The sequence below is a fragment of the Diospyros lotus genome, chromosome 3 (genome assembly GCF_014633365.1).
Source record: "Diospyros lotus cultivar Yz01 chromosome 3, ASM1463336v1, whole genome shotgun sequence".
In the NCBI taxonomy this organism is placed as follows: domain Eukaryota; kingdom Viridiplantae; phylum Streptophyta; class Magnoliopsida; order Ericales; family Ebenaceae; genus Diospyros; species Diospyros lotus.
In genome coordinates this window covers 29,990,084-30,009,406 of record NC_068340.1, presented here as the reverse complement: position 1 = coordinate 30,009,406, position 19,323 = coordinate 29,990,084, and the positions used below count along the sequence as shown (strand labels likewise).

The window sequence follows — 19,323 nt, the reverse complement described above, 5'->3', positions numbered from 1 at the left end:
AAAGGATGCCAAATGGTTAGGACAAATGGATGGATAAAACCATCTATATTTCAGCAGGCAAAGACCTGCCATATGGTTGCCGGGTGGGGCTTTGAGTTCTGGGCAAAGACCTGTCATTTCAAGGTGGAAGTTGAACTTGGGAACCCAAATGAAATGATCAAAGATGAAGGCTGTGGCATAATCCGTCGGAAAGAGACTCGTTGAAAAAGAGAAGATGCAGTTATTGAATGGAGCCCACCAATGCAAAGGTTATATTATGTTTTTAAATAATAATAATAATTATAAAGAAACAGACCGAGTATAAATAAAAATAAATTAAAGAATCATTAATTAGCCCCCAATTTATCTTATCTTTTGTGTATATATAGATTTTAATATTTTATCAAGTTTGTCATTGTATTATTTCATAACACTAACGGAATACTTGTGTAAATCTTTTTATCTTTCTGTAAAATGGCATATTTTATTTATTATACATATATACAATAATCATAATATTATTAATACATTTAAAGGATTTGTTTTTAATTTTTATTTTCATAACTGGGTCAATAGTCAACAGCAACTTGGTACACCCATCATCCACATCAACATTGAAATTTAATTTTGCCACCGTACTATAGAATTTTTAAAATAATTTTAAAAAATATATTTATCTAATTAATATTTAAGATATTAAAATATTTACAAGTGATTATGCCTTTTGTGTATAAGATACAAATTTTTTTTTATAGAAATGTCTAAAATTGTGTATGGAAAATAAATTATTTAAAATTTATTGATTTTCATTTCTATGTAATGTTTATTAGAGTTATTAAATTAAAATGTTAATCATTTAAATTCAAAATTAAATAATTTATAATTTTATTTTTATAAAATTAAAATTCAGTCGAACACAACGGACTAAGTCCACAAGCCAGGCCCACAAACCTGAGCCAAATTGAGCCCTTAGACAAACAAGGCTTCGGGTCCAAGAATATTGAGCTTAACTTGAGCTTATACAATTGGGCTATTAGCACCAAAAAGTTAATTTTTTTTGTGATTTTATTCAATCTTTTTAATTTTGGCAATTAAGGCCAAATTTGTAAAATTAGTAGTAATTTTATCCAAATTGCAATAACAGGATGCCTGACCATTATTTTAATAGTAATTTTTTTTATAATAAAATATTAAATACATTTTTTTTAGTGTGTAAGTTTAATTTTTTTGTTGCAAAAAGATCAGATAAACAAATCACCACTTTCTTTTTAAATAGTTCCAAACAAACAGTCTCTTCCATGTCAAACCAATTTTTTAGATAGCTCCACAACAAATCACCCTTACTCTCATTTTATTTTTATACAATCTCTAAAAAATTTCAATAAATAACAAAATCATTTTATAAACAATAACAAATAATTATTTCATGAAGATAATTAAAGTAATACACACATATATACATTCACTAGAATTTTTTGAAATATAAAATAGAATATTATACTCCCTTAAAAAGGTGTAAAAAAAAAATATATAAACTCTTTGACTATATTACACATAAATATTAAAACAGTCATTTTTTTTTAGAATCACACAGTAAATATATTACATTTGAATGAGACATTTTTTTTTTATAATAAAATATTAAACTGTTATACAAAACTGTATTTAACAAAATTGTACGGCCGAGCAACCCGTTTTTTAACATTTGGTTCTTTTGTTCAAGCTGTGCTCGCTACCATCACTCCCATCAGGGTCGACTCTCCTTCGCCACCTTTCAGTGGTCTGCTTAAGTTTTCAGCCACCCGCTCATTCAAAAATAATACTTATTATTATTTTTTAAAATAAGTATATTTATATAAAAAAATAATAGTAATTTTTTAGTTGAATTAGTGGTCAAGTGGGTGAAATGTGGCAAAGTGGGCATTTCTTGGGGGGTGAATTTAAGTGTATTATAAAGAATTATGCATTCAGTATATTGGAATGGATATTAATTTAAGAGTAATGTATATTTATAAATATATATTAATTGATTATAATAATCTTAATAATTTCACCTTCAAAATTCACAAAACAAATACAAACCAATTTAATTTATTAATATTTAAATTTCAACCAATAATTTCATTTTAACCTTCACAATATTCAAAACATAACAAATCTAATATTCAACTTAACATTCCTCATCTAGAATACAAATTCATAATTAAATATAATATTAAATATTAATATTTATAACATAAATTAAAATAATTATAAAAAAATATTTAATCACAAATTTTAAATGAATCAAATTTTTAGACCCAAACCGTGTGAATCATCGACTTAACGCCCCTTCGCGAATGAGATCCAAATTCCTTCCCATACGAAAGAACACAATAAAAAAAACAAATTAATTTTTTTAATTTTCCCTTCAACAACCAAATGATCATCATCATCCCCATAAAAAAAAAAAAAATAACATAAGTAAACAAGAAAAATTAATGTTGAATAAAAAAATATATATAAATATATATATGTATGCATAGACACTAAAAAAGCCTAAACAGTCACAACCGTTGCCACAAGCAGTCGTCAACGACTACCGTTAGCCAAAGATCCCACAATCAGAGTCTACTATTAGAAATACCAAATCAAGGGAGTTAACATATACCAAAATGGGTTAGATTTGAAGATTGAATTTTCGTAGATCTGATATTTAATTTTTGGCAACACCTTAAAAAACGCACTGCCAGTCGTCACCGACCACTGTGGCCGGTGGTTTTCTACGATCAGAGGCGACCACCCGACACCCCTATCCCCATTGACCAACATACCCAAAAATTAACAAGATCCAATGGCCGAATCTCCCTAGATTTAAACTTAAATTTTCGGCCAAACCCAACACCCATCTAAACGCACTGCCAATTGCCACCGGCCATCGTGGCCGGTGGTTTCTGACGATCCGAGGTAACCACCCAACACCCTTATCCCCATTGACTATCATACCAAAAAACTAACAAGATCCAATGGCTGAATCTCCATAGATCTAAGTTTAAACCTTCGGTTAAACCCAACGCCCACGTATATACGTATATAATTTTGATAAAACCAAAAGACTTACCTCTAGGGGTGTGCAATCAGTTATAACTGAATCGAACAGTTCAAAAATTACTAACTGAACTGAACCGACTAGCATATAATAACCAAACCAAACAACCCCACTAACCAAAACCGAAAACTAAATAATGTTAACCGAACAGAACCGAAAACCAAACTAACCTAGAATACCGAAGAGACTGAACATCTATTGTCGCCAGCCACCTGGCCAGCCCGTGATTCCAATGATCGGAACCGATCATTGGATTCTCCCAACTATAGTGATTCATATATCCAGAAATAAGTTTGATCGGACAGTTGATTTTTTGTAGATTTGAAAATCTATAGTTAAAAAACTCTACCACGTTTCTAGAAAAATAGAAGTTGCCGAAAACTTACCGAATGGAAAGCATGGTGGTGCAAATAAGAGAAAAGCGAGAGATGCACTCCTAGGCATTTAAGTCGACATTGTTGTGTAGAAGGTCCAAGTCGGCGTTAACGTTAGAGTGGAAGCGTCAAAGGTGGTTACTTCGATGAAAACAACAGTCAGCGTCGGAGACGATGGGGGTCGAGCAAATGGAAGGACCAAGGATAGGTTCGATCATTTCACCTTCTGGGTCTTCTCAGTCTTTCCCCTGATCCACTACCTACGAAGCCTCGAAGTTGAAGAGCCTTCGTCTTCATCTTCACCATCGGCGACGGCGAGGGATGGTGAAGGGAGATATAGGATGAAAATGAAATGGCGAGAGAGAGAGAGAGAAGGAATGAGAGAATGACGAAGCGCTGGTGGAGGGAGATCTAGGGACCTGGGGTGCTGCGCCCGAGTGAGGAAAGGGGGTTCACGGTTCGGTTCGAGGGGGTTTATTACCCTCCATGGTTCGGTTCGGTTCGATTTTTGATTATTTTTACCAAAATAACTGAACCGAACTGACTAACCGATTTTTTGCTAAATGAGTAACCGTAACCGAATTAATCATTATGACTAACCAAACCAAGATTGGTTTGGTTCGGTTAAATCGATTTTTTGCACACCCCTACTTACCTCCTTGTAGATAAGGGCCAATGAAGACTACATCTAAGGGACTCCGACCGACAGTGGTCGCACAGGCGAGAGAGAGAGAGAAAAGAAAAAAGGGGTGGGGAAGAAGGATGAGCATGAGAGAGAATGTGAGAGAAAAGATGAAGAAGATGAATTGAGGGTGTAACAGCTCATTTCTTCAGGGCGTGTTATGCCTTAAGAAATTTGGTCTATATATATATTTTTTTTAAAGTTACATTATCCCCGAAATTCCCTAAGACCTTATCTAATGCCAGACGAGATGTTTACACTAGAAAATAAATACAAAGCGGAAGCTGAATCGAACATGCTCATGGCAATACATACATGAATAACTGGACATAATATTTATTACAAGTTTATTACGTAAGCTTCTGAAATTAAAACAATTGTACATAATTCTTGAACATAACATGGCACATTCCCTCTTCTCGCGTCACTACATATCTCCAGTCTCGGTGTCATCACTGCAAGTCCTGACTAGAACGTTGAATGTTCCAGGGGCGAACCCAAGTTAGATGATGAATCATCTAAGTAAGGGTACATAATGCTATGTCATGAGTGAATGCAATATCTTTTATCGTAGGTATCAACTGCACCCCTCATGCTACCTACCATTTTAGTGGCCACCTCTTTCGAAGCCGGGGTATATGGGTGCACCCTTGGTAAGGCAGCGGTGCCAGTTCGTACTCCCTACGATCTCATATGCGTGTGATCAACAATATCAACGTGTATTTATGCATTTCATAGTCATGTCATGGATGCAATCTACATGATGGTTACATTTCATAGTATGTCAATATTGTTAGATATGAGCCCTAAAGACCAGTTCTAGTGACACAAAGGGATTCGATCTTGTAATTCTTTAAATATTATTTAAATGGCAAGTTTATGTTTTTATTTAAATTGCAATATGGTTTAAATTATAAAACATATATCCATTAGTATAATAAGAAGTGGATACCATTCTTAAGTGTTAAGAATACGAGTTACGGATAATCTACAATTTGTTATACTATAAACATGTTCCTGGCCATAGAATTCCTATCATGGATGATAGCAACTCGTAAAGGCCAGCACATTGTCTTCCTCCTTGTTTCAGTATGAGATACTGAAAGATAAGGTTGGTGAGTCTCGTGCCATTCTGTATGAGCTATAGAAGGAAGATAAGTGGGTGCTCGTTACAAGAACGAGTTCACTGAACGGGACTGTTAACATTAAATCACATGGGTTATTTCTCACGGGTCAATGATTTAATGTTAGCTGCGATTTTACAACTAGTCCTTAGACCTGAGATGACATGGATATCTGTGTATTGGTGGATTAGGATATCAACGATATCATGTGGTTGTTCTAATCAAGGATAATCATACGTATCTATGTGCCTGATTCAGTGATACATGAGGTATGTGTGCATTAGACATGGAATCTATCACCTCGAGATTTATGAGGAAGATATCCTATGCGATCCAGTAATCACTTGACGATAAATCCTTGGCCGAGGTAATATGACGATGGAATTTGTTCCATACGGGTTGTGTCATAATTTGTCAAGATTGATTTTGGATTTGGTCATATGACAAGATTAAGAGATTCGACCTACTGACTATGATCTCATATCTTGTCGGGATATAGGATGATAGAAGGACCGTATTGTATGGTAACGTAGTAAAAGGTTCACAATACCCGCTTCACAATAAATTGGGTAATCATGATATATTGCTAGATGTCACTCATGATTTACGAGAATTAATTGTTGATTATTCTTGTTGCCAATTTATTTGTGGACCCAGAAAGTCCCACCCAAAAAGAAATTACTTTCAAAGAGAAAATAAATAAATTAGTAATTTTATAATTACTAATTATAGTGCATTTATTTATTGGATAAATAAGAGTAATTAAATAATTATATTATGAATGTAATTATTTAATCATAGATTGGGTTGGGCCTTTTGCTAGTACATTAGGCTTGGCCCAATGGCACTATTGGATTCAAATAAATTCCATTGGATTGGGCTTGGTCCAATTGCATTAAATGGAATGGGCTTGAGAAGCCCAACCCATTTAATGAAGAATAGTTTTTAAATTGGAACTATAAATAGCTCCAAACTCTTATTTTCTCTCATAAGTGTCTTCTTGATTCACTTGAATGTAGAGAGAATTTTGGAGAAGTGTTCTTGAATCCAAGAGGTAAGTTAGAAATTTTTGTGAAAAATTTCTTCTACTTATCTTCTCTCTTTGATATTCTTGAATAGAAGTGATTTCGGGTGGACCGACTCGGCATCCTACACTTGGAGGATTATACGGCGGGAAATCTAACGGTGAAATAAGATTTCATCAAAGAGGTATTTTTCGTTTATGCCTTCGTTTTATTAAACCATAATTTCTGAAAAACGGGATACCTCTAAATTAAATTTTAATTTCCGCTGCGCATATGATAAGATCTATGTAACTCAACAAATATGACGTAAGCATTCTTAAAGATATAATTGTACTAAGCTTGAAACAGTACACTTATAACTAAGTTGCCTCAAAAGACGTGTCGATCTCAAAATTCGTGCCGAGGGGCTACTTCTCAATTTTCTTGCCCTCAAGAGCTCCTAAAAACATCAATTTAATTTTTTTGACTATCAGTTCACTATTTTCCATAATTTCTATATATATATATTTAAGCCTTATTTCTCCACAAATTTCATAAAAATCATCTAGACTTCCATAAAGTCTAATTTCTCTTCTCTATAATTCCTTAGCTAATATTTCTAAGTTTTTGGAATTTTCTTGAAATTTTCCAACCTAATTTCCTATTTTTCCCTTATTTCCATAATAACTAAATTCCTTAAATAAATAACAATTACATAAAAATTATCTAGAATTTCATATTATTCAATTTCTCCTCACTAATATTTCTTAATTAATACTTTTATCATTTTGAAATTTTTCTTGGAATTTTCCAAATTAAAATCTTATTTTTTTCTTTATTTCCATAATAGAAAAAACACTTAAATAATTAATAAAATTAGCATTTTCCAGAAAAAAATTTTACAACATAAGTCATAAACAACATTCCAAAATTAAATAAAATTTTTGCAAAATTTAATTTCTTTTATTATTATTATTTTTATTTTATTTTATTTCTTTTCTTTTCTTTTATTTTTTTTTTGCAGGCGCGTGGAAGGCACGCGCCTTCTTCCCACTCGCGGGCGCGTACAACCACGCCCCCGATTGCAATCGTCTTCTTCGGCAGCCATTTCGCCACCGGCGACGCCTCGGTTGCTCCAAGCTTCGAAAGAAGCTTCTCTTCTCCTTAATTTCAACCTTCTGAACTCGATTATGGCATTAAATTTTAGAAAAAAAACACAATAGGTACCTCGATTTTACTTTGAAGGCTCGGTTCCGACAAAGTCGCGATTTTCCAGCGACGCTTGTATCTCCCTCTTCATTGCTCCGTTGGCCACCCAATGCTCCAGAAACGTTGCCCACGAAGCAAGGACTAAAACCCTGCTCTCAAACCTCTCAAACACTGCCTCAAAAGCCCGATTTAAGCTTTGAAACTTTCGAATGATTTGCTTCACTCGAACATGGCTATTTATAGCCCAAATCCGACACGACTCGCCCTATCATGGACGGTCACGCGTCCTAGAGGCCACTCCGGCGTCACTTCGGCAATTAATGCCCCCTCTCCCTGACGGCCGTTTGCAGGTGCGACCATGCTCTGGCCGTGCGCTGCTCTGCAAAAATCCGAATTTTTTGAATTTTTTTTTATACATACATATACATATATACATACATACATACATATCTAGCTATATACATACATACATATATACTAAATTGTATACACAGCAGGCCATATACATATATACATACTAAATTATATATATAACCATTAAATAAAATAACTATTTATCTTAATATTCTATAATTTCATTAAGGTCACATACTTATATTATTTCTGGTATCATCTTACCTTAATTAAATAATTTAATTACATATCATATAAACATAATTTAATTAAACCAATATACTATTTATTTATAATGACTTAGGGTATTACATTCTCCCATCCTTACAAAAATTTCGTCCTCGAAATTTGATTATTCCTCACTCATTCTAACTATGGGGTCTTTGAACAAGTATGGATAATTGAGCCTCATGTCTTCCTCTCGCTCCCAAGTTATCTCTTCACTCACTGGGTTTTTCCACAAAACTTGCACCAGGGGAATTGACTTATTTCTTAGAACTTGATCCCTACGATCCAAAATGTTTACCGATTTCTCAACGTACAAAAGATTTTCTTGAATCTCGATAGCTTCAGCTGGCATTACCTGGGAGGGATCTGGCTTGTGCTTGCAGAGTTGCAATACATGAAACACGTCGTGGAGGTTTGACAGGGCCACAGGTAGAGCAAGTCGATAAGCGACTGGTCCAATTTTTTCCACTATATCGTATGGTCCTATATACTAGGGGCTTAACTTGCCATTTTTCTTGTTGCTTCTAGTCACCATTCTTAGTGGAGATATCTTTAGGTATACTTTGTCGCCTATTTGGAACTCCAATTTCCTTCTTCTTGTATCTGCATAGGATTTTTGGCGATTCTGAGCTTCCTTAATTCTCTCTTGAATGATCTTTATCTTTTCTGTCGTTTCCTGAACTATCTCTGGTCCCACAATTTGACGTTCACCTACTTCAGTCCAACATATCGGGGACCTATATTTTCGTCCGTACAGGGCTTCATAGGGGGCCATTTCGATGCTGCTATGGTAGCTGTTATTGTAAGCAAACTCTACTAATGGCAAATGCTCCTCCCAGCTACCTGGAAAATCAATAGCACAAGCTCGCAGCATGTCTTCTAGGGTTTGAATGGCCCTTTCTAATTGACCATCTGTCTGGGGATGATAGGCTGTACTTAACCTAAGCTGAGTACCTAAACTCTCTTGCAGACTTCCCCAAAACCTAGAAGTGAACCTCGGGTCGCGGTCTGATACAATGCTTACAGTCACTTCCATGCAACCTGACGATCTCGTTCACATACTGTTGAGCTAATTTGCTGATCGGTTGTCTTACTTTCATGGCTAAGAAATGAGCAGACTTAGACAATCTATCGATTATCACCCAGATAGCATCATTTCTTTTAGGGCTTCTTGGCAATCCCGTCACGAAATCCATCGTAATGTGTTCCCATTTCCACTTCGGGATTTCTAATGGTTATAGACTCCCACCAGGTTTTTGGTGCTCAATCTTAATTCTTTGGCACATGCCGCATTGACTAACGTACCTCGCTACACTTTTCTTCATTCCGGGTCACCAATATACAGCCTTCAAGTCTTGGTACATCTTGGTGGCGCCAGGGTGTATTGAGTACCTGGATCGATGGGCTTCTCCCAAAATTACTTGTCGTAATTCCCTTACACGAGGTACATATATTCTACCTTGAAAACGAAGGATGTTTTCTCTTACCTCAAAGTCTGGTCTCTTTACTCGCCCATGCTCATCAACCCACATCTTAATTCGAGAGTCTTCTTAGTAGGCTTGTCATATCTGATCCATTAATTCTGGTTGTAGCGTGAGACTAACTGCGTAGGCAGAGTTTTCTCGGGAAATTACTCCTACCGTCATTAAGCTAAAAGCTTCAACTAACTTCCACTCTACTATCATCATTTCGACCATACAGGTGGTTTCTTTCCTGCTTAGGGCATCTGCTACAACATTAGCTTTACCGGGATGGTATTGAATAGTGCAGTTGTAATCTTTTAACAGCTCCATCCATCTCCGTTGCCTCATGTTTAATTCCTTTTGCGAGAAGACGTATTGTAGACTCTTGTGATCGGTAAAATTTCGAACTTCTCGCCATATAAATAATACCTCCAAATCTTTAAGGCAAACACCACTGCAGCTAACTCCAAATCGTGAGTCGGGTAGTTCCGGTCATGGTTCTTGAGCTGTCGGGATCCATAGGCAATGACCCTACCGTGCTGCATCAGCACACACCCCAAACCATTTCTCGAGGCATCAGTGTACACCATAAATCCTCCTGATCCACTTGGCACAACTAGTACTGGAGCGGTTGTCAGCTTATCCTTAAGCGCTTGAAAGCTCTCTTCGCATCGTTCACTCTAGTCAAACTTCACCCCCTTCTGAGTTAACTTGGTGAGGAGCGTTGCAATCTTGGAAAACCTTTCCACCAACTTTCTATAATACCCAGCTAATCCCAAGAAGCTCTTAATTTCAGTAACCGACCGAGCTCGCTTCCAATTTGCCACAACTGCTATCTTGGCTGGGTCGACTGATATACCCTCAACCAATATACCCTCGGCCGATATAACATGCCCTAAAAATGCCACCTGGTATAACCAAAATTCACATTTTGAGAATTTGGCATATAGCTTATGTTCCTGCAACGTTTGCAATATTACCCTTAAGTGTGATTCGTGCTCTTCTTCCGAGGGAGAGTATATCAGTATGTCATCTATAAACACGATCACAAATTTGTCCAAAAATGGTCTGAAGACTCGATTCATAGTATCCATAAAAGCTGCTGGGGCGTTGGTTAGCTCGAACGGCATTATCATGAATTTGTAGTGCCCGTATCGAGAACAAAAAGCTGTCTTGGACACATCTTCTGCCTTGATTCTCAACTGATAATATCCTGATCTCAAGTTAATTTTTGAGAAGACCTTGGCCCCTTGTAACTGGTCGAACAGTTCCTCAATTTTGGGGAGTGGGTACTTATTCTTGACCGTTATCTTGTTTAGTTGTCGATGGTCGATACACATCCTCAGACTCCTGTCCTTTTTTTTTGACAAAGAGTACTGGCGCCCCCCATGGTGACATACTTGGTCTGATGAACCCTTTGTCCAACAACTCTTGAAGTTGGGTTTTTAATTCTCTTAATTCTGCAGGAGCCATTTTATACGGGGGTCTTGAAACCGGACCTGCCCTTGGCACGATTTCTATTGAAAACTCAATCTCTCGCTGAGGTGGCAATCCAGGCAATTCTTCGGGAAACACATTCCCAAACTCTCTAACGATTTGCACTTCTTCGATTTTTAACGACTCCTCGCCTTTCCCCTGGACACAAGCTAAGTATCCTTATGCTCTTTGAAGTAATAGTTTCTCAGCCTTTAAAGCCGAGATCCACTTCCGATCACTTGCCCTCTTTTGCCCTCAAAACTTGACGTTCGAGTATCCGCTCTTGAGATAGACTGTTTTAGCTTTACAGTCCAATGTAGCGTTGTATGTGGTTAGGAAATCCATTCCTAAAATCACATCAAAATCTTAAAATTCTAGAAGAATTAGATCCACCAGGAACTCCACTTCTCCTATCTGAATCCTCCTATTTTTGTATCTTGAAAAGGTCTCTAGAGACTTCCCCATTGGGGTTGCCACAATCATACGACAATTCATTTTTTTTGGTTTTTCTCCTAGTACTTCAGCGAATGCATGTGAAATGAATGAGTGACTTGTGCCTGAATCTATCAAAACATGCATGGGAATACCAGATAATAACATGATTCCTTTAATTACGGCTGGGTCTTCTGCCGTGTCTTGTCGCGTTAGGTGAAACACCCTTCCTTGCTGCACTCTGGCATTTCCGGACGTCCCTTGAGGTTGCCCTTGAGGTTGACTCATCAATCGCGGTTTAGGACAATCCTTTGCAAAATGACCTGTCTGTTGGCAATTGTAACAAGTGATTCCTCTCTTTGGGCAGTTCTGGTTGAGGTGTCCTATCTCTCCACAGTTGTAATAACCTTTTGTTCCAAGCCGGCACGGCCTTCCAGGGTGTTGCTTCTGGCATCTGGTGCACGGAGTACTAGGCTTGAACTTCGACTTCTGGGGTTCCAGCTTCCTGCCTACTTTATAACTGCTTCCTTGCTGACTTTCTCCTTGGATAGCTTCGATCCGGCTCAGGTTAGCCTCAGTGGTAAAGGCTTGCAACACCACTTCTGAATAGGACTGAGTACTTATACTACTCAATACCCTTTGAAACTTCAGACTTAGTCCTCCCAAAAACTTCTGCGCTTTGATTCTTTCGTCCATTTCGTAAATAGGCATGTACCGAATCAATCGGCTAAAAGCATCCTTATACTGGGCGACAGACATGTCCTCGGTTTGCTTTAGCTCCATGAATTCTCTTTCTTTCTTCATTCTCAAATTCAAGGGAAAGTACTTCTCATTGAAGAGTTCCTTGAATCGCTCCCATGTGATGTAAGGTGCCCTAGCTCGAGGGGTCATTGCCCTCTTGACTCCCTTCCACCACCTATCTGCCTCATCTTGCAGCATGAAGGTGGCACAATTGACCTTCTCTTCTTCTCCACAATGCAGGTGGTCTAGCAGCTTTTCTGTTTGCTTGATCTAGAATTCCCCTTCGCTGGGGTCTGCGCCAAGTTTTCCTTGAAAGGTGGGAGGGTTCTGAAGACGATAAAGGTCGAGCATGTTGACCGTATGGCTGTCCCGGGAGTGAGTTCCCTGTATAAACCCCACCACGCTTCCTAGTATTCGTTCCATTTGATCCAGTAGACTACTTCCAGTCTCTTGGCTAGATTCACCTTTCGGGTGCTTACTTATGTTTCCTTCTGTATTGCCAGCTTGTTGGTTGGGCGTCCAAGGTCCTACTGCTAATCTCCTTTGAGTATTCACCATCTGAAAGAAAGTAGCATTCTGGATTAGTTAATAAGGTCTTGCCATCCGATAAGGTCAATCCTTCATTAATTCTATAGATATTATACATTCGGCAAAATGTCCTACGTACTACATAAGTCGCATATATCACACAACACGGGTCACATAGATAGTTAGAATATTTCTAATTAGATCTACTTGGGTCCCGATGACCTCCATATCCAAACATTCTTCTCATATTCAGATTCGTACGGTGGTGCCTCGGGATCGTCCACCACTTCCTCAGTCTCTTCCTCATCCTCTGAGTCTGTGTCCTCGAACTCAAGAAGGTTATCCTCGGCCCAGAATATGGGTATGTTGTCTTCTTATTCTGCTGCTTCAATTGGATCTACCATCACTTCTGCTTCTCCTGGCTCGATTGGGTTCTCCATATCTTCTTCCTCTTCCTCATCCTCTTCGAGCGGGTCTTCCATCTTTTTGTCGGGCTCATCTGCTAGCACCGGCTCCTGCAGCTCCACCAGTAGCTCCCGAATCCATGCACAATAGAGACGAAAATCAGGGAACTACTCGCCATGTCGAACCCAATCTGCAAAATTCTGTAAGTCGCCCTCTAAAACACCGACCATCATGTTTATTTGGAACTGAACTAGGTCAGGCTAGAGTCGATAACTTGGGGGTTCATCGTCTATAATTTCTTCCATCTGGACTAGGTGTTCCATGATACCCTCGTTTGGCTCCGGGATCCGATTCTCCAGGCGATGAGCCCAATGATCAACCAAGACCTGCTCCGAAAAGTTTCCAGCCATCCTGTCATCACAACTTCCATTAGTACCCCTAACTGTCCTCGAGTTGGTACTTCCCACCTACTAGGCTAAGTTTTTCTTCCTAGATACCCTACTTGGTTGGGCTCTGATACCAACTGTAACAACCCATCTCTTTAGGGCGTGTTATGCCTTAGGAAATTTGGTCTATATATATATATATTTTAAAGTTACATTATTCCCGAAATTCCCTAAGACCTTATCTAGTGCTAGACGAGATGTTTATACTAGAAAATAAATACAAAGCGGAAGCTGAATCGAACCTGCTCATGGTAATACATACATGAATAACTGGACATAATATTTATTACAAGTTTATTACATAAGCTTCTGAAATTAAAACAATTGTACATAATTCTTGAACATAACATAGCACATTACCTCGTCTCGCGTCACTACATATCTCCAGTCTCGGTGTCATCACTGCAAGTCCTGACTGGAACGTTGAATGTTCCAGGGGCAAATCCAAGTTAAATGATGAATCATATAAGTAAGGGTACATAATGCTATGTCATGAGTGAATGCAATGTTTTTCATCGTAGATGTCAATTGCACCCCTCATGCTACTTACCATTTTAGCGGACACCTCTTTCGAAGCCGGGGTGTATGGGTGCACCCTTGGTAAAGCAGCGGTGCCAGTTCGTACTCCCTACGGCCTCATATGCGTGCGGTGTGATCAACAATATCAATGTGTATTTATGCATTTCATAGTCATGTCATGGATGCAATCTACGTGATGGTTACATTTCATAGCATGTCAATATGACGTAAGCATTCTTAAAGATATAATCGTATTAAGTTTGAAACAGTACACTTACAGCTAAGTTGCCTCGAAAGACGTGTCGATCTCGAAAATCATGCCGAGCGACTATTTCTCAATTGTCTTGCCCTCAAGAGCTCCTAAAAACATCAATTTAATTTTTTTGACTCTCACTATTTTCCATAATTTCTATATATATATATATATTAAGCCTTATTTCTCCACAAATTTCATAAAAATCATCTAGACTTCCATAAAGTCTAATTTCTCTTCTCTATAATTCCTTAGCTAATATTTCTAAGTTTCTGGAATTTTCTTGAAATTTTCCAACCTAAATTCCTATTTTTCCCTTATTTCCATAATAACTAAATTCCTTAAATAAATAACAATTACATAACAATTATCTAGAATTTCATATTATTCAATTTCTCCTCACTAATATTTCTTAATTAATACTTCTATCATTCTGAAATTTTTCTTGGAATTTTTCAAATTAAAATCCTATTTTTTTCTTTATTTCCATAATAGAAAAATCACTTAAATAATTAATAAAATTAGCATTTTCCAGAAATTTGTTTTACAAAATAAGTCATAAACAACATTCCAAAATTAAATAAAATTTTTGCAAAATTTTATTTCTTTTATTATTATTATTTTTTTATTTTTCTTTTATTTCTTTTCTTTTCTTTCCTTTTCTTTTATTTTTTTCTTACGGACGCGTGGAAGGCACGCGCCTTCTTCCCACTCGCGGGTGCGTGCAACCACGTGCTCGATTGCAGTCATCTTCTCCGGCGGCCATTTCGTCGCTGGCGACGCCTCGGCTGCTCCAAGCTTCGAAAGAAGCTTCCCATCTCCCTAATTTTGACCTCCTGAACTCTATTATGGCCTTAAATTTTAGAAAAAAACACAATAGGTACCTCGATTTTTCGTTTGAAGGCTCGGTTTCAGCGAAGTCGCGATTTTCCAGCGACGCTTGTATCTCCCTCTTCACTGCTCCGTTGGCCACCCAATGCTCCAGAAACGTTGCCCACGAAATAAGGACTAAAACCCTGCTCTCAAACCTCTCAAACACTGCCTCGAAAGCCCAATTTAAGCTTTGAAACTTTTGGATGATTTGCTTCACTTGAACATGGCTATTTATAGCCCAAATTCGACGCGACTCGCCCTATCATAGACGGCCACGCATCCTAGAGGCCACTCCGACGTCACTTCAGCCATTAATGCCCCCCTCTCCCTGACAGCCGTTTGTAGGAGTGGCCATGCTCTGGCCGCGCGTTGCTCTACAAAAATCCAAATTTTTTGAATTTTTTTTATACATACATATACATATACATATACATATATACATACATCCATACATATCTAGCTATATACGTACATACATATATACTAAATTGTATACACAGCAGGCCATATACATATATACATACTAAATTATATATATAACCATTAAATAAAATAACTATTTATCTTAATATTCTATAATTTCTTTAAGGTCACATACTTATATTATTTTTGGTATCATCTTATCTTAATTAAATAATTTAATTACATATCATATAAATATAATTTAATTAAACCAATATACTATTTATTTATAATGACTTAGGGCATTACAGAGGGTATTATATGTTAATGGTATAGTTGTAATTGTAATAATGGGTAAATTTGTAATTGAATGTTGGGTGACATTAAGGGTGGCTGAATAGCATTACTTTATTTATAGATTATTATTGAAAACCCTAGGTGCCATATTATGCTAGCACAAAACTCGATTCAATTATTAATAATTATTTAATTATTTATATTTATTTAATAAATAAATATATCTTAATTAGTAATTATATAATTATTAATTTATCTTAACACGTGAACTAAAAAATCAAAACTCTTAACACACTCACACATAGAGTTAATTACATCAATAATAACTCAACTTTGTATTCTATTACTGTTTGGTCACTGAACTTTGAAATGTTATTTGTTAGTCACTGATATTTCAAAATTGTTACTGTTTAGTCACTGAACTTTAAAATGTTACTTATTAGTCACTGATATTTCAAAACTATTACTGCTTAGTCACTGGACTTTAAAATATTATCTGCTAGTCATTAATATTTCAAAATTATTTTTCATTCGTCACTCGTTAGTTACTAAACTTTAAGTTCACGAGTGACGGATGAAAAATAATTTTGAAATATTAATAACTAATATGTAATACTTTAAAACTCAGTGACTAAATAGTAACAGTTTTGAAATATCAATGACTAAATAATAATAATTTTAAAATATTAGTGATTAACAGGTAATATTTTAAAGGTCAATAACTAAATATTAATAAAATTTAAAATTAAGTTATTATTAGTGTAATTAAGTCCCCACACACACGCATATTCCATCAAGAACAATTATTTGAACATAACTACTGTTGGTACAATCAATTAGAAAATGTTAGAATCTGACTTTTGAGGCCTGGATAACTCACTTTCTTTAAAGCTGATACTTGTCCCCTTTGAATTGCTGTAGGATTTTTGATAAATTATCTCCAGAATACAACAAAATCTATTCAGTCTACAGCACAGCAATACTCGAAGACACCTTTATTTGATTTGAAATATTTGAAGTGAATAGTAAAAAGGCGAAAAAAACTTAAAAAAAATAAATAAATAAAACTTACAACACATGTTTTGTAAAATTATTTATACTCTTTTCTTAAAAGTTTTCAAATAGTCATAATTATAACTATTCTTAATACTTTTCATTATGACAATTAAAATAATTATTAATATAATTTTTATGTTCTTAGGTAACGTTTGTTAAAATGAGTAAGATAAGAGAGTATCAAGATAAATCCGAAATGATTTTTGAACCAAGATATGAAATGGTCAAAATAAAGTTAGGGATACATTCTATATTTTGACTTTTTCAACTCATATATTAATTAACAAACGCCCCATAAAAGAGTAATATCCCTTTATGACTATCCTTAATCCATTTCATGTAATGTCATGACAATTAAAATAATCATCAATATAACTTTTCTATTCTTAAAAGAGTAATATCCCTTTATGAATAATCGTTACCATTGAATATAACCTCCAAATAACTATTCTTTGATAAAAAAGAAATATCCCTTCATGATTAAGAGTTGTAAATCTTAGCATAACCACTAAGGTATTTTACTGTAGTTGCAACTATTTTAAGTAGTTATTTTGATAGTTAATGAATAATCAATTATATCTTTTCATTGATAAATATGATATTTTGAAAAGTAATGCTTTTAATGTTGAAAATGTTCCAACAACAACTGAACTGGCTGAGACCATGCATTTTTATTTTATGCTTCTAAGATCAAAAGTCGTGGTGGTAGCGTGATATGCTATGATGCGACAACAGTTATTGTGAAGACTAAAGTGCTTTTGTAACAATCAATTGATTAAATTATCAGACTTTGATCATTTGCAGAGTAAATAGATTAAAGCATCGCTTCCTTTGTAAGTTAGGAAGCCAGATAATTCCCATATATCATGAGAAGCCCCATCAGGATGCTTGAGAATTTAGTGCATTTAATAAGCAGTTTTTATGGGAAAAGCATGCAAAACTTGCTTGAATTCCATTCCTCCTGTTTTCAGACTTTTAGTTCAAAACTAGACAAAAAAATAAAAAATAAAAAAGAAAGAAAAGTAATCAGAGTTGTCAGAGTTGCCCAGCAAAGTTGTCCATTGAGTTCGGTTGGTTCGGTAAAACTGAATTAAAACAAAAAATCAAACCCAGTCGACTGAATTGCTCCATAGACTGTATAGACCAAATAGGTTGAAATATAATTTAGTTTGATCGGTTTGCCAAAAAAAATGACCTTTTAAGATGACAATCGACAATGGAAAAGTTGCAAAATATAGGGATGAAGAACAAAAGAAGGCGAAAAAAATGACGATCGATGATGGGTGAGTCACAGACTAGATGGACGAAGGTGTGGATTGGCGGCGAAAAGTTAGAAACTACTCACCAGAGGGATAAAGAAGGGTAGAAAATGACAGTCAACACCATGAAGAGTCGTGAGGGGTGTGGGATGGTAATGATGAGTCGAGACGAAAGGGACAAAAACCGAAAAAGACAAAACAAAAATTGAATATAGAAAACGAAAAATGAAAAAGAGTCGAAGAAGACGTAGGCAAAGGCAAACTACGAGTTTGTCTATAGCAAATTAGATTAGAAACTGATAGCAATTTAGAGAATGGAAAGTGGAGACTCGGAGATGGCAAAGGGCCAAAGACAAAGAGAGAGAGAGAGAGAGAGAGAGAGGGGGGGAGTTGGGGAGGGAAGTGTTTTGCTTATCTAATTCTCTCTAATCAAACTAAAAAAAAACGAGCATTTACGAGTGAGTGGGTTAATTCAGTAAAAGACAATGCTCTTTTTATAACATTTCAGTTGGTTCAATTATTTCAATTTTTTAAATAAAGACATTTAACTAAATCAAATTAACTAAAATACCCAAAAAAAACCTAACTGAACTAAACCGTTCCACAAATTGAATCAAATTGAACCACTATTTCGATCAGTTCGGTTCAATTAATTCGAATTTTTTGAATTTTTGCTCACCTCTAACTGCAGATACCTGTTAAAGAGCTTTAGCAAAACTTGATTTGGAAAAGAGACCGATAAGTGGACTTTATGAAATATATATGCACACAAATACAAACATAAACATAAAACAGAAGAAGGAAAAGAAGAAGAAGGCATTGACGCTTCCGGAGCATGACACAAGTGGTAAAGTTTCCAAGTGTTTTTGAGAGTGACGAGGAATTAACTCTTGGTAGAGGTAGAAATGCCCCCATTTAAAGGGAACTGATCGTGTCTCCGCTTGAGATTATATAAACTTAAGATCACATTCAATTTATCTAGAGGCCAAACTAAAGGGAAATGCCGGTCTCCTCTAGAATTAGGTAGGCGAAATCCGAATATATGGATCATAAAAAAAAAAAAAAAAAAGAGGACACATTGTCCCTAGGGTT

The 19,323-nt window shown here is 36.0% G+C and overlaps 1 protein-coding gene across 3 annotated transcripts in view; it reads right to left on the bottom strand.

The window, feature by feature from the left end:
• LOC127796598 (scarecrow-like protein 14) overlaps nt 1-19,323 on the bottom strand; it is a 165,522-nt gene that overhangs the window by 98,808 nt on the left and 47,391 nt on the right. The window lies entirely within an intron of this gene.